Consider the following 26,686-nt stretch of genomic DNA (forward strand, 5'->3'; position numbering starts at 1 on the left):
AGAAAACTAAGCTAATTTATTGCAATAAAATGTACATTTTAAGAAATGCTAAATGCTAAAACTTTGGTCTGCAGGAAAACAAAACCAGAAGAAAATACAGATTCTCAGAATCCTATCAGGACTGGAGACACATTACAAGAGGGACAATTTTCCAAGAAGACAAACAATCTTTAATGTGTTTTTTCCTAAAAATAGAACATCAAAATTCTTGAAGCAAGAACTGATATAACTTCAAGGATGAACAGACAAACACATCATTATAGCTGGTAACATCAACACTTTGTTATCAATAATTGACAGATCCATAGGCACAAAATCAGTAAGGATATAGTTAACCTGAAACATAGTATCAATCAACTTGGTTAGTTGACATTTATAGAATTCCCCATCCAACGACATCAGAATGGCCCACATGGAAAAATCCACCAAGATATCCCACATTTTAGGCCATGAAATACACTTTAATAAATGTAAAAGATAGACACCATACAAACTGCTCTCGAACCACATTGTAATTAGATGAGAAATCAGTAACAAAAGATAGCTGTCTATTCCAAAATACTTGGAGATAAAACAACACAATTTTAAATTACAAGTGTATCAAATAAGAAGCCTCAAGAGAAATTAAAATATTTTGACTAAATAAAAATAAACATTAAATATTGTGGGATGCAACAAAAGCAGGATTTGGGGAAATTTTATAGCACTGAATGCTATATTAGAAAAGAATAAAGATACCAAATCAATAATCTAAGATTCTGCCTTATGAAACTAGAAAAAAAGAGTGAATCAAATCCAAATTAGGCAGAAGAAAGGAAATAAAGTAAAATCAGAACCATAATTAATGGAATTGAAAAGAGAAAAACAGAGAATTAATGAAAATAAATATTGGTTCTTTGAAATAATAAATTTGATAAATGGAAGAATATAGAAAACATTGATATCATAAATGAAAGAGGAGTCATCACTATTGATACCATGGACAGCAGCCAACATTAAGGACAACTCTATGCCTGCAAATTTGAGGACCTAGATGAACTGAATCAATTCCTTAAAGGATACAATCTATCAAAAATCACACAAGGCGAAAGAGATAATCAGAATATATCTCTATTAACAATGTAATAATTAAAGTAATAATTTGGTAAATAAAATAATATTCCAAAACAGAAGTGATCAAGTTAAGAGGGTTTCATTGTTGAATTCTGCCAAATATCTGAGGAAAAAAATAATAATTCTCCATAATATTTCCAAAAATTATACTTCCTAACTCATTCTATAAAACCAGAATTACCCTAATATCAAAACTGGACAGAGAAAAATGCAAAAAGAAAAAAAGAAAATACAGATCAATATTTCTCATGAATCTGAATGTAACATTCCTCAACAAAATATTAGCAAATCAAATCCAACAATGTATAAAAAGACATACACCAGGAGCAGATAGTATTTATTCTAGTTATGTAAGTCTACTTTAATGTTCAAAAATAAATTATTAAAATCTATCACATTAGTAGGCTAAAGAAAAAAATTAGATGATCATATCAGTATACATAATAATAACTCAACAAAGCCAACATCCATTTATGATAAAAATTTCAGCAAAGTAGAAACAGTGGGGGACTTCCTTCACTTGATAGAGAACATATATGAAAAACATTCACACCACAATGAGATACCATCTCACCCCTATTAAAATGGCTATTAGCAGCAAGACAAGAAATAACAATTATTGGAGAGGTTGTGGAGAAAAAGTAACCCTGGTATGCTGTTGGTGGGAATATAAATTGGTACAGCCAATACAGAAAATAGAATAGCAGTTTCTCAAAAAGTTAAGCATAGAGTTACCATATGACCCAGGAATCCCTCTTCCTAAGTATCTACCTAAAAACTTTGAAAACATTTAGTCATAGAGATATATGTACCCCTATGTTTATTGCAGTATTCTTCACATGGGCTAAGACATGGAAACACTGATGTTTAGATAAAGAAGATATAATACATATAGGAATGCAAAAAAGTAAGTGCACTCTGTCATTGTCATATTCTTTTGAGTTAATGAAACTAATGTGATCATCACAAGCTGCATGTTTTTTCCATACAAACATCTGTAAATCTACCATTGCCCCACTCCTATATATACAACGGAATACTACTCAGACAGCAGAAAAGATGAAATACCACCATTTGCAACAACATGGATGGATCTTAAGAACATCATGCAGAGTGAAATTAAGTCATGGAAAAAGTCAAGAATCATATAATTTCATTCATACATGAGATATAAAACTGAAAGCAAGAAATACGCACAAGAAAAACAAACAAAAAGTCATAGTCACAGACAACTGTATAATTGTTACCACAGGGAAAGGGGTTTGGGGAAAGAAGAGGGAAGATATAGTCAAGGAACTAGTATAAATGACCCGTGAACATAGACAACAGGGTGGGGATTGATTGTGGCAAGCTGGGAGGTGGGCAGGGCAAGGGAGAGCAATGGGGGGAAAATGGGACAACTGTAATAGAAAAACAATTAAAAAATACTTAGGTAGATATCTAAAAAGATTGATACAAGATATATGAGAGGCACTAAAAACTCTGATCAAATAAATCAAAGAAAATCTAAATAAATGAAGAGATATTCCATTTTCAGGGATAGGAAAACTCAATATTATAAAGATGTCAATTCTCAGTTTGATCTATAGAGTCAATACAAGTCCCATCAAAACCCTCAGAATATACTTAAAATTATTTATTTATTTATTTTTAGAGAGAGGGAGGAGGGAGAAAGAGAGGAAGAGAAACATCAATGTGTGAGAGAAATATTGATCAGTTGCCTGTTGCATGTCCCCAACCAGGCACCAGGCCACAACCTAGGCATGCGCCCTGACCAGGAATCAAACTGGTGACCTTTTGTTTTGCAAGAAGATGTTCAACCAATTGACCACAATGGTCAGGACTTAAATATACTTTTTGATATCAACAAAATATGAGAAGGCAAAATACCAAGAATAGCCAACAAAATATTAAAGAAGAACAAAGCTGGAGAAGTGACACTACCCTACGTCAAATCTCACTATACAGCTGCAGCAATCATGTCAGTGTAATATTGGCTGTAAAAGAAACAAATAGTTCTATGAATCAGAGTAAAGAGCCCTGAAATCAGCTCATGTAAATACAGTCAAATATCTTCAACAAAAGAGTAAAAACAATGGATAAAAGATAGTCCAAACCTGGACATATTTTTTAAATATTCATCTAGATACTAACCTTACACCTTTCACAGAAATTATGCATATGGGTCATAGTCCTAAATGAAAAATGCAAAATCATAAAACTTCTAGAAGACAACAGAGGAAAAAAAATTAGGTGACCTTGGATTTGGCAATGAGTTTTTATATACACTGCAAAGATGTGTCTACAAAAGGTGTGTCTATGAGTGAAAAAAAAAAGTTGGATTTTATTGAAATAAAAGAAAAGAAAAAAAGTTGTGTCCAGTGAAAGACAATGAAGGGAAGGAAGAGACAAGACACAGACTGGGAAAAATATCTATTTTTTTACCTAATAAGATTATCTAAAACATCTTTATCATATATCTGATAAAGTACTCATATACAAATATACATATAATTTTCAAAATTCCACAATAAGGAAAAAACAACTTAATTAAAAGTGAACAAAGATCTGAACAGACACATCACCAAAGAGATAAACATATGGCTAATAAGCATATGAAAAGATGCTCATTATCATTAGTCTTTAGAGAACTACAAATTAAAATAAGAATGAGATACCACTATACCCCTATTAGAATGGTTAAAATCCAAAACACTGACAACAACAAGTGTTGACAAGGTTATGAAACAACAGGAACTCTTATTTATTGCTGGTGTCAATCCAATAGATATAGCCTCTTAGGGAGACATTTTGGCAGTTCTTAAAAAACTGAACATAATCTTACCATAAGATTGAATAATCATACTCCTAGGTACTTACTCAAATTATTTGAAAAATTATGTCCACATAAAAGCTCAAACATGAATTCTTATTGCAGCTTTATTAATAACTGTTCAGATTTGGAAGCAACCCAGATATATTTCAAAAAATGAATGGATAAAAAAAATGTCATACATCTATATAAGGGAATATTACCCAGTGATTAAAAGAAATTAGCTATCAAGCCACACAACAAAATGGAGGCATCTTAAATATGAATTGTTAAGTAAAAGAAGCCAGTCTGAAGCAGTTACATACTGCATAATTTCAACTGTATAACATTCTGGAAAGATCAAAGCCGTAGAGAAAATAACAGGATTAGTGGTTGTTATGGAGTTGGGCAGGGAAGGAATGAATAGGTGGAGAACAGATTTTTAGGAAAATGTAACTATTCTGTATAATATTGTCATTGTGGATACATTAAATTATACATTTGACAAAACCCAAAGGACTGTCCCACACAAAGATTGAACTCCAGTGTAAACTATACTTAAGTTAATAATAATGTACCAATAATGGTTCAAATATTGTGGTAACAAATATACCATATCAAAGCAAGATGTTAATAATAAAGGGAATCTTGGGAGAGGGGAAAGGAAGTCTTTAGGAACTTGTGTACTTCATGCTCAAGTGTTCCATGAATTTTAAAAAGCTCTAAAAAATCAAGTCTATTAATTTTTTAAAATGGGTCTGGGATAAGGATAACTATTGTGAAAGCTATTGACAATGTCTACTAAATCTGGGAATCTCATAAAATTCTCTTTCTAATCTCATAGAGAAAGAAATGATACTTATATCTAGAAATACACAATTTACTTTCACTTAGACAGTAATAACAAATCTACCACAACTAAAACATTTTGAAATTTACAAAGTGCTTCACTTATGTTAGTGATGATATATATCTCAGAAACCCAATGAGAAATACGGAGTGGGCTTTGTGGTTATTCCTGTTGTAGAAAAACCCAATGCTCTGGCAGGCTAATCAACTCATCCAAAATACATGGTTAGCAAGGAGCAGAGCTGTCTTACCCCATACACTTTCCCTCAATACAGCATTATTAAATCATACTTTCCTTTTAAGATTTTCTCAAGGAAAATAAACTGGGGGTTCTGATCACAGAACCCTTGCATATGGTTGATGAAGATAGTACATCAGTACTTCTAAGTGGACAAACTGTCGATCACTGGCACAGTGTTGGTTATGTTCAGGTTTGCTCTAGGTCCAATGGTACAGAAAATAATTAGAATACAGAAATATTCCTTTGATGCTACAGGATTTTGCCCTACATGGTTGTAGTTAGACTTTAGGATTGATACAGCATTTTTCATAGTCTAATGTTTTAAAAGCTGGCAAAATCACATCTCTAAGTGTCTTTGACCTGTCAAGTTAGCAACATTGCAAGCTTACCTCCAGAAGGAAAGAGAAAGACAGTGAGTAAATATGTTCACTCCTTTGTATCCATAGCTTGCATATACCCTTGACACTAACTTGTTGGCTCATTTGATATTAAACCAAAATGAAAGCAGTTTGAAACTAGGCCAGGTTATCATATTTACCACCTTGGAAAATGCTTGATGTGGCTCAGTCAGTTTTTTTTCAAATCAAAAATACTATTTACAATTCTGTCCACAGAGCATCAATTAAACTAAAAAGCTGTTCAGGTGAGATGATTATGAATTAGAATTCTGCTTCTTGTATGTTGGGTGTAGTAAATGGTAGGAGCAACGGGTGAGTGGAAATGCTTTTTCCCACTATGCCATGAAAAAGTAAAACTGTCAATAAAAAAGATTGAAAAAATCTGTTTCCTTGAACTTTAGTTTTAGGAAATTAGGTAATGAATATTTATTGACAGTACAGATTGAGCTATTTGCCTAGATTTAAGATAAATACAGGTTCTGGAACCTAACACAGAATGTATTAATATTGTTCTAACCTTTCTCAATAAAAATACTAGCAGACAAATTGTCTGGATTCTGGAAACAGCATGTAATCAGTGCATGATGTGATCTCTTTATGTCTAAGTGGCATAAACTAAACATTGTTTTCTGTCTGTATTTCTTGGAGAGGCTTAGCATGTTCCTGTCCTGAATACTGATTTGTAACAAGCTGAAAATCTGGGGCCGGCCAGTGCTTAATGCTCTCACAGTTTGAATGTGTGCTCAGACATATATTCTGTTAATAATCTTTCCTGAATTTATAAAAAGGAGAGGAATAGATAAAGCTCATCACTCTCTGTTTCACTGGCTCAAAAACAATAGACAATCCTCAAATGGACTGCCACTTACAGAAAAATACAAAATATACGTATGGAGAATCAAGATTTGGGGTTAAGCAGTAATTAATTTGCTTAAAAAGTTACAGCTGCACAGCAAATCTGATAAATATTTTACCATTTGTTCTTCCAAGGCAGCTAGTGATTCTAGTGCTTGGTCTGGATGCCCCGGAATACAAGCATTTCACTGTGCCTCGACCCAAGTGGCAGCTTGGCAAGTAATCCCAGGGGCAGAATCGATGTATTTGTTGCAATCTTTCTGTTACTGCATTTTTATCCTCGTCCCAACCCTCATGCTAGTCTCAGTTTATGATAATCACATCCTTTGACAGATGGTACAATTTTGCTGTTACTGATATTGTTTATGATAATGATCATTCAAAACAATTAAAACAGAATTAGCTGTATGTATGAATTATAAATAAGCACTCATTATTCAATAGTTCATTAGGCTTAGTATGTACCAGCCGTAGATAATTTTTGGTAAAAGAATTCTTCATTGAAAAAAATAGGCTTATTTTTAATCTCATTTGTGCATGCACAATAGCAATAATTTTATTTTTGTTATTATAGGTTTTTTTTTTCTTTTTCTTTCTTTCTTTCTTTTTTTTTTTTAGGAGCTATTCATTCTTTCATCAGGAGAGGTAGTAAATCTTTGCTCTGCCAATAATAGGCTACTTAAATCTCGGGCAAGTTCATAATGACTCTTGGTTTCAATGTAGCCATCTGCAAAATTGCCATAATATAGTAGTAACATCTAGACTTGCTGCAAAGATTAAATAAGTCAATACATGTTAAGTGCTTAGATTTGTATGTGGCATTTGGTGTGAACATTTTAGCTATTATTATTCATTTATCAAATTATTCATTATAGGTCTCCATATACTAAGCCAAAAAAGGGGTAATATCAATTATTCTAATCTATTAATTAATGACATGGTATTACATAGTTTGCTTAGATCACAACATGTGATTTTACTTCATCCACATCATAGTGGAAGGCACTGTGGTCTTAATTTAGAATTGAACTGAGATACAGGGCACTTAATCTATGAACAAATATTCAGACCATTGGTTCTGTGATTTCAAAATCCAGATTAAGATAACGATGTGCCCTACTGAATCTCAGTCAATGGTTTAATAAATAAAATTACAGAAGAGTCTCTATTCTGCTCAGCAAACCAGAAACAGTGAATAACAGTGCAGTATGATAAGAACTATACTGAGACTGTATGTACAGGTGCTTTGGGAGCACAAAACACAAAGGGATTGAATTTTCCTTCCATGGGGCTTGGATGGCCTCTTGGGTTCCGAGATTGTGTTTGAAAAGAGAACACTGAATAATGTCAAATGGAACATTACACTTATACTTTTATCAGCCTAAAAACTAAATAAATAACTCAGGTCTCCATGTAATTAAGAGGTCAGAAGTAATATTTTTAATAACACGAGCAGAACAAAATGTTTTTATTACTAGAGCAACTGAGTAAATGCTACCTGAATAAAGCTGAACAAGGAAATGGACAATTTTTCTAAGTATTCCAGCCTCACATTTTAAGGGCACCCAGCCCCACGCCCACATTTCAATAGTGCACATCTCCTTTGGACTGTACGGCTCATGCAGCCTTGTTACCTCACACACCTGGATAGATTTGTAAATTTCCCCAACTGGTCTGCCTGCTGCAAATATCACCCTTTCAATTCAGCACAGCAGAGGTAACATTTCTAAAATGCAAATCTGACCATATTTGCTTATTACTTAAAAATATAATAACAAAGTTTTTCTCATCTACAGAATGAAGTGTCAATCCATGGAAGAATTTTCAAAGTTCATGATCATCTTTCTATTCTCTAACTGGCCAGACTCACCTCCTTTCACTACATCCATATACCCTATGTTCCACCCAGACAAAACAACATGCAGTTCCTGAAATATTTGACTTGTCTTCACCTAGCTCAACGCACGACCTATAACATCGCTCAATAAATCTTATTGTCTGAAGGGACGGGAACGTTAAGAAAAAAGAGTGAATCCCTGTAGTGGGTCATCTGCAATCCATTTCAGGTCCATAGCAGAATGTTGCTTACTCTACTATCCCCCTCAACGAGGCAGACCACACTGAAGAGCGTTTCCATCAAGATTGTGCCCTGAAACTGCCTGCTGAGAAGTACACACATTTATTTTATCAAGGCAGAATGTCATTTCTCCTTATCATACATTTCTTGTGTCCAAGTTAAAATACTGTTTCTCCAAATTTGGTTATTTTAAGGTTTATCCATCTGTCTCGTTTGTAGCAATTGACTGACACCTGGTTCCTATTACAGACTGACTGAATATTTGATCATAAAATAAATGTTGTGTCCTCCCAAAATTCGTATGTTGAAATCTAACTCCCAATGTGATGGTATTTGAAGGTGAAGCCTTTGGAAGGTGATTAGGCCATGAAGGTGGTGCCCTCATGAATGGTATTAATACTTTCATAAGACAAGGCCTGAGAGCTGGCTTGCTCTCTTTCCATCACACAGACTCAAAAAGCCTTCAATCTACAGTCTGGAAGAGGGTTCTCACCAGGACCCAACCTTGCTGAGACCCTGACCTCAGACTTCCAGCTTCCAGAACTGTGAGAAATAAATTTCTGCGATTTATAAACCACTCATGAACTAAGACAGTTCCAAAGGACAAGAGTCCATGACCTTTCAAAGCACAAAATTATAAACTGACTCTTGTTTTCTTACATTAGAGACGTGTTTTTTTTTTTTTTTTTTTGAAGCTATTTCATCTCACTGTAACATCTTATAAATATTAGGTAGCTTGGTTTTTCTTTCCTCCAACACTTTCACCCTCTGGTTATTGGCTTTGTCTGTGTTCTGTGTTCTGTGCTGAGAGTTAAAATAGCATTTAATCCACACAAGCTGATTGTAATGCTGCCCTGTCACGTGCCAACAATATAACCTTGGGAAAGTTAAACAGTCTGTGTCTCAACTTACTCATCTGTAAAACTGGTACAATAGGAGCATTTAATATTTATGGTGGACTGAAATACAGTTATTTATCACAGAACGTGAGTTATTTTTATCTACCCCTTGCAATTCTACAAAAGCTGCCGCAGAAGCACACCACATTCAGTTGGCTTGTCAGGACATGCCTGAGTCCTTGCCCTCCAGGAATCCACTATGTACTGGGAATAAGAGGAAGGTACAGAAATTAGCTTATATAAAAGTGACCAGAATAAGTGCTGTAAGATATACATAAAAATTAAGACTATTCTTGGGAAATTATGGAGAATAGATCTACAACGAATGGTAGAAATTTAAAATGTTTCAAAATGGTAGTTTAAAAATGTTTGAAATTTCAGCAATAAATAAAATTATGTATACATAATTCACACACAAAATGCATTACACACGAAGACACAATGACTGGAATGTCAGCATATGTCTAGCAAACAATCAAATTTGGCTTGTACAAATGCAAGAAACACAAATGCAGCAAGGAGCAGAGCTTTATCATATAGTGTTGACAAGCAAGTGCTTTAGAATTAGATAGATTGGCACTGAATTTCTAATCCTAGCTAACTTTATGATTCTGAGCTACCTATTTACTTTCTCAATCCGGCTCTTTAAGCTAAATGCCTAGCCCATAATTCAAGACTAAACCAGAATCTTTTCTTCTTCTTCTCCTTCTACATAGTTATATTTGTTTTTCTTGGTTAAAAAGTTGGAAGATTTCAGGAAGAAATATGCCATACTACACAAGCATATCTACATACACTGAAAATCTCCTATTTGCCTTGAAGATACATGCTCCGTATTTCTGCTCCTGTTCTGTGTTCTGAGAGGCTGAAATATATGGGGTAAATCACGGATCTCTCTTTCCTAGGTTTCATGATGGATTTGGCTAAAGCAAGTCCTGGCACGAGATAAGAGGGAGATAGGAGAGTTAATTCAGAACGTTGATTACTCCAGCTACATCCCTGCAGAGCTGCTTCTGTCTCACAGCATCCCACTCAAAGAAAGGTTTAGCTCCTGTCAAATAATCCTCCCCTTGCAGCCATTTTGTCTTCATAGTGTAATAATGTCTTGCCTTCACTTGTCAAATAATGAATATCTCTAGTTTCATTCCTTCAGGACCAGGGGACTTAATGAAATACCTGTATCACTAACTTTTGGGTACACTACTGTCTAACGTGGTGTTTGCCTGATCACACCTTTGAAAACACCCCTTTGTCAAATCCTCTTAGAATTACCCTTGAGTCTTTCCTTTGGATCTTCTGGGGCCCTAAGTAATGTATAAGTTCATGCATAGAAAAATAGAATTATAGATGTACTAAAAAAATAAGTGTATGAGCCACATGAAAGAAGAGTATGCCTAAAAAATCCAAACAAACAATAAAGAGATGTTTTCAGGTATTTTTCCAGCTTCCTGGAACTCATCAGATATTTTCAAGTATTGTTGGTATATAGTTACATTGAATAGCATGAAGAATTTAAACAAATTTTACATATCATGTGAATGCTTTTGATTTGAGTTTGAATCCAATATTTCTTAAGTTTTGGTAACTGTATTTCTGAAATTTATGTCTAGTTCTCTGCTTTCTTAAAGCATTTAGGAAATTTATTTTCACTAGGGCAGCATTTTAATTCTCCTGAATTACATCATACTAGAGGAAATAGAATATGATTTTCAAATGTAACCAGGTCATCAACTGTGCAGCACTTGCAGACATGAAATTATAACCTATGAATTTCTAGAACAACTAAAAACAAAGGAACATTACCACAAATGAATTCTCCTATTTATTTTGGCTAATATTTTATTCTATGGATAGAATTCAAAATGTTCTCCTTCAATATCCCTTACAAGAAAAAGATTAAGTGTTTAAAAATAAACTAAATGGTAATTTTTATGAATAATATGCATATTTATGAATGTGAATTTTATGAAAATAAGTTAGTTATTGAAATAAAGTGTTTTTATCTCTACTTTCCAGTGGTTCTGAATATTATTAATACGTCCTCAAGTGGTCCAGCACAAGGAGTACACTTCATTTTTGGGCAGTACTTCTTTATTTCATCATCATGTCCTCTGCTGCCTACCTGGATGAGCGTGGGGCAACAGCGTCTTCAAAACACGAAGGAGGTCTGAAGCTTATTATGCCATCTGAGCCCCAAATGCCACTCAAAAAAAGTGAGTCCTTGCCAAGTTTTATCTCCCATGTTTACTAAGAATCCTTTACTTCTCATCAGCAAAGCACAGGTCCCTTGTTTCATAGGGACCTTAAGGAAAGGAGAGAAGGAGTGCCGCTCTACAGTAACAGTAAGATAAACACAACCATGCCCACAGCCTACATTTCTACACTGTTTGGGGTGCTGGGGACTTTTCTCACAATTGTTATTCATTCATAATATTTTTGTCCTAGCCAACTGCTTATCCAATCTCAGAGATAGATGAGTTGTATATCTGGTGAGTGGGAAGAGAGGTTCAATACCGATATAGAAAAAAAATGCTTTTGAAGTGTGAATAAAGGTTATTGTCTCTGATTTCCCGTATACCTTTAATATAGTCTATGTTTATGCAACAATTCCTTAGGATCTGCAAAATAGTATATACTTCTTCTATGAGTAGGAGAAATAATACAAGTAAAACAAAGGGCTAATTTTAAGGAAAAAGGAGCTCATTTAATACCAGGAAAAGACATTTGGAATATATTTCTGAGTGATCGTGAAACATTACTTCATATACAAAAGTCTTCCTACAAAGAGAATAATTTCTTCTGCTGTGTTACTTAGAGTCAAACAAACAAACAAACAACAATTAACTACTGCTCTGGCCAGGTAGTTCAGTTGGTTAGAGCATTGTCCTGAGACATCAAGGTTATGGGTTCAATCCCCAGTCAGGGTACTTACAAAAATCAACTAATGAACACATAAATGGGTGGAACAATAAACTGATGTTTCTCTTTCTTTCTCTCTTTCTCCCCACCTTACTTTCTCTAAAAAAATCAATGAATAAAAATTAAAAAAAAACAGATGAACTATAAATGAAATAGGATCTAAATTAATGAAATTTAGGAAAATATATTAGTAATATTATTTAAGTGATATTGAATGCCCCTAATCTAGTTGAACAAATACATGTAATATCTCCCAAAACTGAGTTTTCCCATTTCTAATATTTTATATTTTAAAGCATGAGGTCTTCTTCTTTTTCTCCCTCTTCCTTCAGCAGTGCATGTATACATTTATACCTTTTTTATTTAAAAATCAGATATTTTTAGAATTATTTAAGAAATAAGAAAGGAGATAAAGTTGGCAAAGACATAATAACATTCCAAAAATGAGTTCACCTCCATGAGTTGATCAAGGTTTGATACTCAAATCAGGTTCAAGGGGATACTTAATCTTAGCAAGCTAGATTTGAAAAAACATTCTACAAGAGGGTCCAGAGGAAGTATAAGCATCAACTTTAAGCTTATCAATTCATGTTAATACAGAGGATATGACCAAAATCTATAAACCTGGGGACTGACAAGAACATGATAGATAGCGGGAAGTTATAAAAAATTACCTTTGGATATAGACACCATACGTGGACCAAGAACTCTTGAATTACCAAGTCACTTGGGGTCAAGGCAGAGCCTTATGACCTCTCAGACTAATTTGTACTATAAACATCTAACTGGGCATTCAGAGTAGTTAAAATCAAGATAAAATGGGGGCAAGGGTTTGCTTGAGAAAATAAGGTAGATGCAGATATAGCGTTATATATTACACCTTAAATATCTGATAAGCACTTAGTTCTTTATTAATATGAATCATTTTATAAAATTATTCATACTGATATATGAATTCCTAATAAAATTGCCAATGTTCTCATAATAACTTATTAGGTAAATAGTATATACCTTCACTCTTTGACCTATACTTATTCTGCTTGTAGTCTTGCCATTGCTTAATCACTCTTCTAATGTCATACTTCATAAACCAATAAAAACCAAAATTGTAAAAATAATTTACTTTGTAGAGGTTATATTATTGACAGTATGTCATAGAGACATATACATTATCACATTTCCAATAAGGAGCTGATTCAAAGTTTTATATTTCTGAGCATGATATGCTTAAACTTTCCTCAAGATTTTTCTTATTATATCTATCTATCTATCATCATAGATATCTTCCAAATAACGTGACTAAATGCTTAAGGATATATATTTTACCATGATATAGAGAAATAAGAAGTAGGCAAATATGAACAAATATAATTTTTGCTTAAAAATCAAAATAGCATAGCTATTGACACATTTAAATTTATTATATTGAATACACATAGAGTGGCTTTTGTTTTCCTAACCAAATATTGTTCTGATGGTGGAAAACTTTGATTTTTCTAAAATGGCCTTATTTAATGTAGTAATGACTTTGGCCTTAGACTCTATTATTTATAATATAAAAGTAACTATACTAGCTTTACTTTGATTAATATTTGCTTGTTACACGTTGTTTATATCTACTTTTCTTTCTGTGAAATTTGGTTTCAGCTCTGCTCTTACATGCAAACTATAGCTGGACTTCTTTTCAAGTGGATAATTATTCACATTTTGGTTAAGGTAACTGATACTTTATGTGTACTTATTATTTTTATTAATGATGTACTTACATTAATTTCATCTATTAATTTTATATTTTAGACAAATATTACAAAGAATATACTACAGAGATGCTAAGTATTAGATTTGATAAGTTTTGATATATATGAATACCTGAATATCCTTCACTCTAATAATGGTACAGAGCTTGCTTATTCATCATCTACACCTAACTGTAGGCAACCATTATTTTAATTTCTATAATGATTGATGAGTTTTGCCTCCTCTTAAACATTTTATAAATGGGATAAGAAGTTTTATAATTTTTGTGTCTGGATTCTTTCACTGAACATATTTATGAGATTCAACCATATTCTTACATGTACCAATAGTTCATTCCATATGTGTTGCCAAGGAAAGTTCCACTGTATAAATATGCCTAAATTTATTTAACCATTGTCCTGAAAATGGCCACTGGATTTTCTGCAGTTCTCGGTAACTATGACTAAAGCTTCTATTAACATTCTTATACAATATTTATTTTGATATGTTTCAATTCCTCTTTGGTAAATACCTAGAATTGGCATCAATGAGTCATAGAGTGAGTTTTTTGTTCAACTTTATAAAACATTTTCAAACATTTTTTCCCCAAAATTGTTGCATCCTTTGACATTCCCAGAATGCATGAGAGTTCTAATTATCCCACATGCTCATACAATGATCCTTTCTGCCCAAACTCAGTTGTTCCATCTGTGCATAAAGGAAATGATTCCAATGCAGAGCTCTGAGAATGTAGAGTATTGGAGTATTTCCTTGCAGTCTATTCCTGTAGCTTCTTCCAGACCTCCTCTGGGAATGAATATTATTTGGCAGATGCCCATGATCTAGAAGTCCTTTAGTTTGGAGCTGAATCATGTGGACATCTACTCTGGCAAAGAGTCCAATATTATCACTAAATGACCAGTATGAAAAGCTAGCTAGTTCTTCACACATTTCTTCCATTGTCCATGAGAAATTTCTAGAAGAAAATGGATCAGAAAGTATCTCTCACATCTGTATAATAACAGAATATTATATAAAATATAATATTTATAACCCTCTGCTCACTGATGAAGGATTGACTGACTATACATAATGGGCAAATATAAATTTACAAAAGATTTAATTTATTGTTTATTAAGGAATTATAAGGGATAAATAAAGAATTCAAAATTAACATATGTGATGTTAATGATGAAATAGAAATTTATGATTTCACATAGTGTCTTCTATGAAGATCAATAAGACCCCTGTCAACATGTATGATTATTAAACAAATGAAAGGTTCTTTACACAACTGTAAAAGTAACAAACGCCCTGCTGACAAAATTTATAAAACCAGATATTCCTGGTTTTATATATATCTCCAACATGATTTCAGAAAATTCACCTCAACACAGCATTTTGGGTGATACATGCCTGAAGACTAGACTAAGCTTAAAGGCATGGAGACCTCCAGACTACAGTAGTTGTAAACTGATACATTTATTTAAAATCAAAAATATAATTTCAGGAATAAATCACCAGAAGTAGAAGGTGAAAAGAATGGCAAAACAAACAACAAACAAACAAAAAAGCAGACATGTAGCTCTAGCTACATGTTGCAAAAGGATTGAATTTTTTAAAGCCCCAAGTTTTAGGATCATAAAGCAACACTATTTCATCATGCCCCAAATCACTATGGTTGGAAATTGAGAGACAAGAACAGTGGGCATAGTACCTCTGTTTTTCATAATATCTGGACCATTGATACCTGGTACTAGAACAAACGAAGATACTCAACTCATACCATGGCCTGAAAATATCACATGTGTAAAAGAAATAATTAAAATAATTTGACAGGACATCTTAAATGTAATGCAACTTCAAAAGGAAACTACTCTTTCTGGTGCCTGATCTTAGTTATAATATAAAAAAATTGATAATGAACAAAATATAACTATTTAATAACTGTTTAAATTAGTAGCTTCTTTTTTAATTCAAAAATTTATGTTACTCAGTTAGTCAAGGCTTGGCAAAGAATTAGACTGTAAGATAATACTTAAAGGAAACGTTGCTGATAATAATCCTTACTGTGTGATTGAGAAAGTTTTTCTGGGTTTTTTAAAGTATATTTAACTGATTATGCTATTATAGTTGTCCTAATTTTTCCCCTTTGCCCCTTTCCACCCAGTACCCACTTCTTTCCAGTAATCCCCCCCTTAGTTTATGTCCATGGGTTGTGCACATAAGTTTTTTGGCTCCTCCATTTCCTTTACTATTCTTAACATCACAAATGCCTTCCATCTCCCCATAATACTGCAGCACTCTAAAAAATGTACTAAAATTACACCTGCCCCACCACACTGTGTTTGAAACATGTAAGGCAATAGAACACTTGTCTTTATTGAAAACAATATATTTTAATGAATATTTTAGATGCAAAGAACTGGAGTACAGAATTTTGATACTTTGTATTTGTATATGATTGCAAATTATATCAGATGAGGTTAAAATAAGTTTCCAGCTGCTTGAGAATAATATTTTATTCTTGATTATTGATGACACTTAACAACTGAACTAATCTGTTCTGTGCAGGATATAAATTTTTACTGAACAAGTTCTTGATTAGAGTGATACATGTATTGATGAATAAATTTAACCTTAAGATACACTTAGGAACACAGCTCTTCCTGAATATGTAGCAAATAAAGTATTTTTAAAATTGATAAGGCATTTTTTAAAGAAAAATCCAAGCTTATGACAATACAGAGGGGGGAAATGGTCTAGTACACCGATTAAATCGAGATATTGAGTTTAAGATTTGGCATTAAATATAGCACTTCAATATTCACACTTGAATTATCAAGCTAAGAAAAATAAATTTGAAAAACAAAGATTTCAGTGATGATTATCTGTGTACACAACAGTAGAATTATCAAGGCTCATGATGTCAAATCTGTTACTGTTACTTTCCATGTTACTTAAATTGGAGGAGGTTAGTGAAGCTTTATGCAAGTGCACTAGAGTTATGTGAGCCAACCAACTTCTAAATAATTAATGTTCACAGCCTTCTAAAAATACAGGAATCCAGCCACTCAGGAGATTAGCTTATGTGACATGCCATGACTATTCATGATACTACTAGCTTTGCTGAAGTAACTAGCTCTACTGCAAAGGGCTTGATGTGGAAATGCAATTGTGAATGATCTATTCTTTGCCAACTAAATAAATAAATTCCCATGTCTTTCTTCTTTTCATATTTCTGGTCAGAAGAGTTGGAATTTATTTTATTTGGTGCTGGCAGGTGGTTTTTACTGTACCACAGAGTTGGCAGCAAAAGAAAACTAAACACTTGTTTCCAAAATAGTTGCTATTGCTTTTCTTCTTAGGTGTTATGGTTCAAAGAACACGCTTCTTTGAAGTCATATCAGTCCAAAACAAACCAGCCAAACATACACACATGCACACACACACACACACACACACACACATTATTTTATCATAAAAAGATGAAGCTGTGAAAAAAAATCTGTCCCTAGAATAATGCAAACTCTGTATTGAAGGAGAATTAGAAGTTTAAACAAACTAGTTGCATTTAAACCTCAGTGCCAAATGCACTAAGAAATTCTTGTTGATATTTATGTTTTTAAAAATTTTTTTTATTCAACCAGTGAAGATACTGCAACAAGTAACTTGTTCTTCTAATCTTTTCTGCCACTGTCCCTCATCCCAATAAAGCACTGGCAATGCCAAAATAAATGATTTCCATAATTAGCTGTAGGGAATTGAATTAGTTGCTTAACACTTATGAGACTTCATTTCTCAATTAACATTGGAGTAGTGTGTGCCTACCCAATAAGGTTGTTTTAAGGACTGCATAAACAAGACCTGACATATAGGATGTGTACATACAAGGCAAAGCACTTCACAAGTGTAATTACCTAAAGAAAATATATGATGGTAGTTAGGTAGTTACAATAGATAGATAGATAGATAGATAGATAGATAGATAGATAGATAGATAGATAGATAGATAGATAGATGATAGATAGATAATATCAGAATAAAAACCACTATATTTAATATTTCCAAAATTATCATTTTTCTGACAGCCATGAACAGATTTTCTGAGACTGTTTGAAGTTATGAGGTTACCTACCTAAGCATGACCATTCTGTTTTAAACTTTAGAAGAAAATAACTTGATATGATGGGAAGAAAAGTGAATAAACAGGGAACAGTTACACAAAACTGATTTTATAGAATCCACACATGTGACGGTGATACAAATGTTTTCCACAGCAGAAAAAGGTGTTTGAGCAGTCACATCAATATAGCTTCAGCCTCTAGCAACACTCATTATTTAATAGTGAAGCCTGATTTAATTTCTCTATTGACACCAATTTCCAAACATGAAACTAGAGTCAAAGTCATTTTCTTCTAAAATGAGAAAAGACCCCGGTAAATTCAGACTTCAAACACATTTTTGTATAATCTGGAATATTTCATGAATCCATTAATAAATAAGACTGTGTTCAAGTTACACAAAATTTCGAGAACTTTTAGTTCTCAGAATTTCAGAGAGGTTTTAGATATAAATAAACACGTAATTTATAACAATTACACATCGTGAAAAATACAAGACATTCTTTTTCTTCGGTTATTTTAAATGTAGACCAAGAGAGTTGATAACATCATGCTAAACAAACTGGAATTTATTCAGTAACAATGAGCATTCATAGACAGTTTCACTGGATAGGGATCCTTCCACTTGAGTCTTTCTTCATTATTATAAGAAACAGCTCATGTTTACATCTGAGTAGGTGCTTCTGCCTGCTTTTTGCCCATGGATGATGAGAGTATCAGCGAGCTCTTTATATTTTGAACTATCCTTGCAAGTTCTAATAAATGCTGCTTAAATTCCTTTTAAGATATTTTGGGCTTTCTGTGTTTCCAATTATTCAGTTCTTCATTTAGTTAATTTTCTTCTTATATTTTACTATAGCCAATAAGTGAAGTCAGTTGAAATTGTCAGTATATGGCAGAAAATCACTTATCCATATCTGAGATCATTAGGTACCATTTTAATTTCCACGTTAGTGTGGGCAAAATGTTATTAACTGTTCTTCCAGGTTACCACAAGAGTGCTTTTCTCTAACTAGTATACACTAAAAGTTTCCTTAAGGCTCTTCCAATCCTTCTGCCATAACCTGATGCCAAAGACAATGAAAAGTATTTGGTTTGTATTATAGCATCACTCATTTTCCAGTACTAAATTTTGGTTTTGGTTACTATTGCTACCTAACAAACTACTTCATAACTAAACTGTTTAAAAGTACAATAATTAAAACTTACCTCACTATTTTTAGTCAAGAATTTGAGTAGGCAATTCTTCTAGTCCAATGAGAGTTGTGTATTTGTAATCAGATTGCAGGTGTTCTCTTTTAGAGGCCATGGATGATTTTATACACATGACTAATGCCTTGGTGCAAATGATTGAGAAGCTGGGTTTCATCGGTCCTTTTTCCTACTAAATGTCTCAGAATCTCTTCAGCTTAGTAGCCAAATTTATTGTTTAAACAGTTTTGTCGAGATATGTAATGCACACATGTGTAAATATTTAATATATACAATTCATTGAACTTGGACACATGCATACACCAATGAAACTATCTTGGAAATTCAGGCCTCCAAGAGATCACTGTGGAGCTGCCAGTCTCTTAAAAGGCAAGTCTTTCTTTTGCCATAAATTGATGGTCAAAGCAGCTATGGCCTGGCACAACTCAAGGGGAGAGGAAAAGAAAGTCAACTTTCAATTGGTGGAGTGTCAAAGAATTCAGGTCTGTCTTTAATCTGCCTTATGAAGGAAAAAATAGGGACATTCAAAATGGAGTGGAAGTTATAAACAATAAGGTAGTACAAATGATAAATACAAAGAATACAATAATTAAAAGGTAATTTTAGTGGTTGGGCTTAAAGTATACTGTAAATGATGGAAGAAAGATTCAGTGAGTTTGAAGATGGTTCAAAAAAGTCCATCAATATTGAACTTTTTAAAATACCTGTAATTAGAATTATACAAGAGGGGGGAAATATTTAAAAGCAGGAAAGAATGTTTTAGAAAATAATTTGTAAATACATCTATGAAAGGCCCAAATTATTGTAATGCTTTCTTTTCAAAGTCCAAACTGGCAATTGTGGAAACAAGAAACAAATCTATATTAACTGGGAACCTCCAGAAAGTTCTGATTTCTGAAGTTTCAGATAACAGAGAGCAGTGGATCCCCTGTAAGCAGTTTCTTCTTCCATTACTTCTGACTTCTCTATTTACAAACTATTCATTGATAAAGTGGAGAAGCATGTTATATCACTCTCCACGTCACACTCTACAAGATTCAAAGAGAAGAGAGTGTTTCTCTGATCCTTTGAGATGAGCCCTCTTTTATTTTTGAGGGAGCTCAGCAAGGAAACTCCTATGATTTAAAAAAACAAAAACACTATAGCAAACACATTCTTCGAAATGAATTAAAGGCTTAGCTTTTTATTGTAAATAGATCATTTATAAAAATTCACATATTTTGATTCTTCACATATATTTTTTCCTGTTTTGATATTCAACTATTTCCAATAAGAAAAGTAATTAAAATAAATTTTCCTATGATCCACATAATTCCACCATCCTAACTCAGGTATTGAAGTTGCTCATACTGATATAAATCAACAACTGAATAGCAAGTAAATGAAGGAGAAGGCATAGCTCTCCCTTTTAAAGTAAGTGCAACTAATAAATATAGAAAGAATGTGGAAAATAGAAAGTCATTATTAGAAAACCACAGAAATAATCACTGCAGTCAAGATATAGTGATGAATAAACAGAATATTTACAATGTCTCAAAGTATCTACCAAAATATTTATTAACTTTAGAGAAAAACATGGTAACTTTACAGTGAAGAAACATGATGGACACATCATAAGCAAGATTTATGTCACCATTAATAAATGCGAACATCATGTAACCCCTGACATGAAGCACCAAGAAGTGACATACTTCTATACTATTTTTGCCAAAAGTGCATAATCTCAATTTAATATGAAGAAAACATCAGATACACTGAAATTAAGGGATATTTAACAAAATGACCAATGTTTTTCAGAAGTGCGGAAGGCATGAAAAACAAGGAAAGATTGAGGTATTGTAATAGTTTGTAGGAGACAGGATTAAATGATGTGTGGGGTTCTAAACTGAATTTTACATGAGCTAAAGAATGTTAGTGGGAAAGAAAATTGGTGCCATCCAAATAAACTATGTCGTCGGCAGCCGTCCATCTCGAGAGACGATGGTGTAGCTTCTTAAGAGTCTATCTGCACCGCCAAGAATGGCTGTGCAGTCCGACTAGGGAGTGACACGGTATCTGTCTCCTCCCGTGTTGAATCGACATCTTGCGATGACGCTGGAGTGTCCTCTCCAGTGAAGCTGAAGCTACAGAGCCTGGGCAGGGTGATATGGAGGGTCTGCTGTTGCCCATGCAGCAGACACCCCCTCTCTTCGCAGCTGAAGGGTCCAAGGGAAAGACGGAGTCAATACAGCTTGGCTTCAGGTGCGCCGCAGGAGTTGCTGGTGTTGACTACAACGTCAAACCGCCTTAGGGACTCCGGCTCCGGATTTTCTGTCGGGGTTTACTCCCTTAGCCTTTCCCCTGAAGAGGTATGCCGCAAGGCAGCGGAGGTTTTTTGGAGTCAGAGTTTCCCTTCTCTGATGTGCCCTGACTGGAAGATTGAACCAGCGACACTTAGCTCGCAGGCCGACGCTCAATCCACTGAGTCAACCAGCCAGGGCAGAAATAAACTATGTACTTACTTAATATTCCACCAATGCTAATTTTATAGTTTTTTTTAAATTAAATTTATTGGGGTGATATTGGTTAATAGGATTAGATAGGTTTCAAGTGCACATTTCTGATACATGATCTATATATTGCGTTGTGTGCCTACCACCCAAAGTCAAATTATTTACTGTACTCAAAAAATTAACTTCTTAGTTTTGATAAATATAATATAGTTAGGCAAGATGTTAAGGTTAGCAAAATATGGGGAAAGGCTGTATGGGAGCTTTCTGCATTATTTTAAGAACACTTTTGAAGGTCTAAATTTATTTCAAAAATAAAACTTAGAAACAAAGCTATTGATTTCTATATGATCTTCTACGTTGAATTCATAGTAAAACTAAAACTATTAGCAATAGATTTGTAACAAATTATTAAATTCTCAAAAACTGAAGATTGAAAATTAAAAATATGCTTTTTTAGTGCTTTGATCATAATCAAACTACAATGAAAAGAGAGGCTTTCACTTAGTCTCAAATGGTGCTTGCGTCCTTTGCCAGAGCATGATTATACCCGTCTACACATTTTGGTATTAATTTTAAGTCTAATATGTCATAAATACTCTACTTACATACATTTAAATGAATAGCAAGACAATTTAATATTTATTAATTTGAACAAGATACACTGCAATAATATCGATATATTTCAAACTCATTGAAATCAATTCTACTTCAAAAGCGTTTTATCTGGGCATGAAAAGAAAACTGATTATCCATTTAATGAAAAGGAATAATACAATAGGAAACCAGGGAAGTATGCCCCCAGACAATAAATAAATAAACAAACAAATAAATAAATAAATAGAAAAGAAAAGAAAAGAAAGAAGGGAAGGCAGACAGAAGGGGGAATTAAAAGATGAGGGAAAGAAGGAATTAGTATTAACTGTGAGTTAATATGTGAGACACTATGTTAAGAATGCTACGTTGATGAATTCATACCTTCCTCACAACTATATGGAGGTTTCATTATTATTCCAATTCTGTACGCAAGGAAACTTAGGTGTAGAGAGGATACATAAATAGGTAGGTGTTATGGGATGAATTATGCAACCCCAAATGCTATATTAAAATCCTAACCCCTTGTAACTGTGAATGCAGTCTTATTTAGAAATAGGGTCTTTGCAGATGTAATCAAGTCAAAATGGCATTGTACTGGGTTAACTGAAGCCCTAATTTAATGATTTGGGCCTTTATGATAAGGGGTAATTTGAAGGAAAATAGAACAACATATGAAGACAGAGGCAGAAATTGGAGTGATTTGTCTATCATCGAAGGAATGCCAATAATTGTTAGCAACTGCCGGAAGCCAGGAGTAGCATGGAACAGATTCTCTCTCACTGCCTTCAGAAGAAACAAATCTTGCCACTTTTGGATTTTGGATTTCTAGCTTCCTGCAATGTAAGATAATAAATTTATTTTGTTTTAAGCCACTGTTTGTGGCTCTTTGTTATTGCAGCCCTAGGAACTACTACACCAGTTGACATGGCTATTAATTGTCTGAATTTGAATGGTCATACTCACTTAAGAATCTATTACTTTGCCATAAATATCAATCTGATGAAAGGACTACACCATTTACTGGGCCAAAAACATGGAATGAATCCCATGTTTCCCTGAGATTTCTTCTCAGTCAGATTATAATACATTAAATTAAAAAATTTAAAAATTTTTTAAATTAAATCAACATTTTAATTAATTTTAGGTAACAACATAAAATATATATATATTTCTACTTTGGAAAGATATTTATTACCTTTAAATTATTTCTCATGATATGAATTGGTGTCATGAATAAGAGAATAAGGCCATCCATTTTCAGATTTAACTTGAATCAAGTGCTTTAACTGAGTAAGTAACAGAGTAAAGAATAATCAGGTCTACACGCTGCCAACACTATTATTTTCCCTATATTATTTAAAAAAGAAGAGCATAAATAAACTGTCAAAAATGAATGAAACAAAAGGTTACTTTATTCACTTCTCACATAAGTTAATTTGAAATACATCCTGCTTCGATTGCTATGGTGTTTATAAAATCCAAGCAGCAGTATCTCCTTAATGCCAAGGCCAGGCCATACATAGCAAGTCAGAAATAATACTTCCCTGAGATTCAAATGCATTTTGTTCTTTCTGTGAATATATAAAAGCTGAGGAGGCTCTTCTGTGCCTTGTTATTCACACTGATGGTGTACCAAAGGATTGAGAAGGATATGCATTGCGCCTAGAAGCAGGAGAGTGGAAAGTCCCACCTGCAGAAAACTCTTCATCACTCAGGGCATCCCTGTGGAGACACTGACTGAAATGAAATGAAATCGTGTTCAGATTAGCACAGCAGGGACCCTGTGTGATCCTCTGAACACTTCTCAGAAGTGTTTTTCTTTTACTTTCAATAAACTACACTGATAGTCTTTCTTCTATTTTTACAAAGATATACATCTTCCAAATTCATTATGTAAGTTATATAATAGTTTTATGTTAAAACATTAAATTTTCTGATTTCAAAACAATAATGAAAATTTTACACAATGTATAAAGGTATACAATATTTAAATTAAATATAATCTTTTTATTAATAAATAATTTCAAAATCCTTGATATTTGCTATAATTCATGTAAATATAAAACAAATGTTTTGAGACCATTGGCATCGTGCTATACATACTGTTTTTGTAATCTTTGTACTCTTTTTTTCTCTTAATACCTTAATGATTTTCTTAGTAGGCATTTCTCATTATTTTTCAGAGATATAGCATTAAAGATTAGTTAGATAGCATTTCACTGTATGAACTACTATAATTAAATAATTATATTCTCAGACACTTAAATTTTTTTTTCTATTTACATGTCTACAGAGAGAGCATTGCATATTTATTCCCCATTAACTGGTACAGAATGACAAGCATATATTTCCTAAATTAAACTCTTTTCAAACTCATAGACTAAAATATATTTGGTCATTTATTTCTAGGTGCATTGGGGAGTTAAATCTTTGAATCGAAGTCATTAATTCATAGTTCCTGACTTTCAAATGTCTTCTTTAATATCCTAATCTCCAATAATCTTTATGCTTCATTTTTCTGTTTTGTACCCATCTCCCTAGCTTAGAGCAGTTTCTGGGGGCCATCACATGTATTTGGGGAAGAAGAAGATTTACTAAGCATATGCCATTTGGCAAGCATCAAATAAATCATAAAGAACACCACTCTGTTTTCTTCATTTTTCCATAAGCCTTTAAGTCATTAGTTTTCAAATTACTGACATCTTCTGATAGTCTATGCAAGAATGACCTTTTCTTCCCTTCTGCACACATTTTATCAGTCCAAATGACAGTTCCCATAAATATGCATGTGTGTCTTGGGAAAAGCAAGCATAATATGTAGTTTTGTGTGAGTGTATGGGCCTATGTTTCTAAATTGAATCTTGGCTTGTGAAATATACTTGACTGATTGACAGGCTAAAAGCTATTCTTAAAGCTCTGGGAAGGAATGCTTTCTTGTCTCATGGTTTTGATACTCTCATTCCCAATATAATCAGTGAGCTACTACACAGGCTTCATCCATAATCAAGCATTTGTGATTCAATATTTTGTTTAGAATCTCTGTTTTTTAGTGAAAAATAATATCTTTTAAAATCCTGTAAGATAATCACTTAGAACCCCCTGATTTATCAAAGCTTATTTATGAATGATTACAAAACTTAGGAGATTCAGTCAAGGAAGCTCATTGGATAAAAGTTTTCTATTTGTTTTTTATAACTGCAACTTCACTCCTGAGAATATGAACCAACAGCTGTCACATGTATGTGATGAATTGGGTCCCTTTCCATCCATTAAGGAAGCCCCACTATGTATCTATGTTTTCTGGCAAAAATAGAAGTTAGCTTAACACAACATCTTGGCAAACAAGTTGCTGGCACAGAAAGGCAAAACACATGCAAATTGGCAAGAAAAATACCTTGTGTATTTAACAGTTTCCAAAAAAGAGCAGGTACAAATCCAAATTCACTTTACCCAGTTCTGTAATAAGCACAAACCTTTGTGAAAAATGTAAGTACTTGTCTAATATTATTCTGGATATAGTTTTAGATTCTCTTGTTTTCATTTCCTGGAAGAGGAAAATCTTGTTTAGAATGTGGAATGAAAAATCTGTCTCCAACTAAGAAGGATGATAGGTCTGTTCTCTGTTGAATGTAATATTGTTTCTCTAGTCTGTTTTCTGGTGTTACATGAATAATTTTTGATGTGGTATAGGGCTCCAATCCCATTTCAATAAGGGAGTGGCTTTTGCCAAGTAAGTTCTCACTGTAGTGCCCTCTGACTTTTATGCTGCCCTTTAATTTTTCTCAGCAATAATTACTGTATTTGTTTTATATAATAGTGTAGTTGAACATATTTGATCTAATTTCAGTTGTGTGTTTTATTTTATAATAAGTAATGCTTATTTTATAGATCATCAATATTCACTTTAAACAAAGTTTTTGTTATATTCATATTTATTTGTTTGTTTACTTTCTTTATAGAACATTTAAGACTTGAAGTATAATGCTGTAGTTACCTTCTCCCATACAGTCTGATCTCAGTGAATTTGCCTTTCATTCAGACATCGATCTCAAATCAGACAGGTTACTTTTCCACCCTCATTCAGTTGTTAAATAGGCATCATTGATTCTGTCTCTTTAACATTGTTCATATCTTTTTCATAACTACGACCTCAGTTGAGACACTAATAATCTCATGTAGAAAACTGCATTTCTCTCTTATGTATCTTTTGTTGCTATTTGCACATCATACTTCCAATTGATTTGCCATAGATGCTAGAATATCTTTTCCAAAGATAACTTTTGTCTCTACCTTATTTAAAACAGCTCTTCATTGCCCACAGAATTAAATTAAGTCTGCTGACTATGGCATGAAAATCTCTATAA

Source organism: Furipterus horrens, unplaced genomic scaffold (assembly GCF_987537825.1).
Source record: "Furipterus horrens unplaced genomic scaffold, mFurHor1.1.pri manual_scaffold_4, whole genome shotgun sequence".
NCBI lineage: Eukaryota > Metazoa > Chordata > Mammalia > Chiroptera > Furipteridae > Furipterus > Furipterus horrens.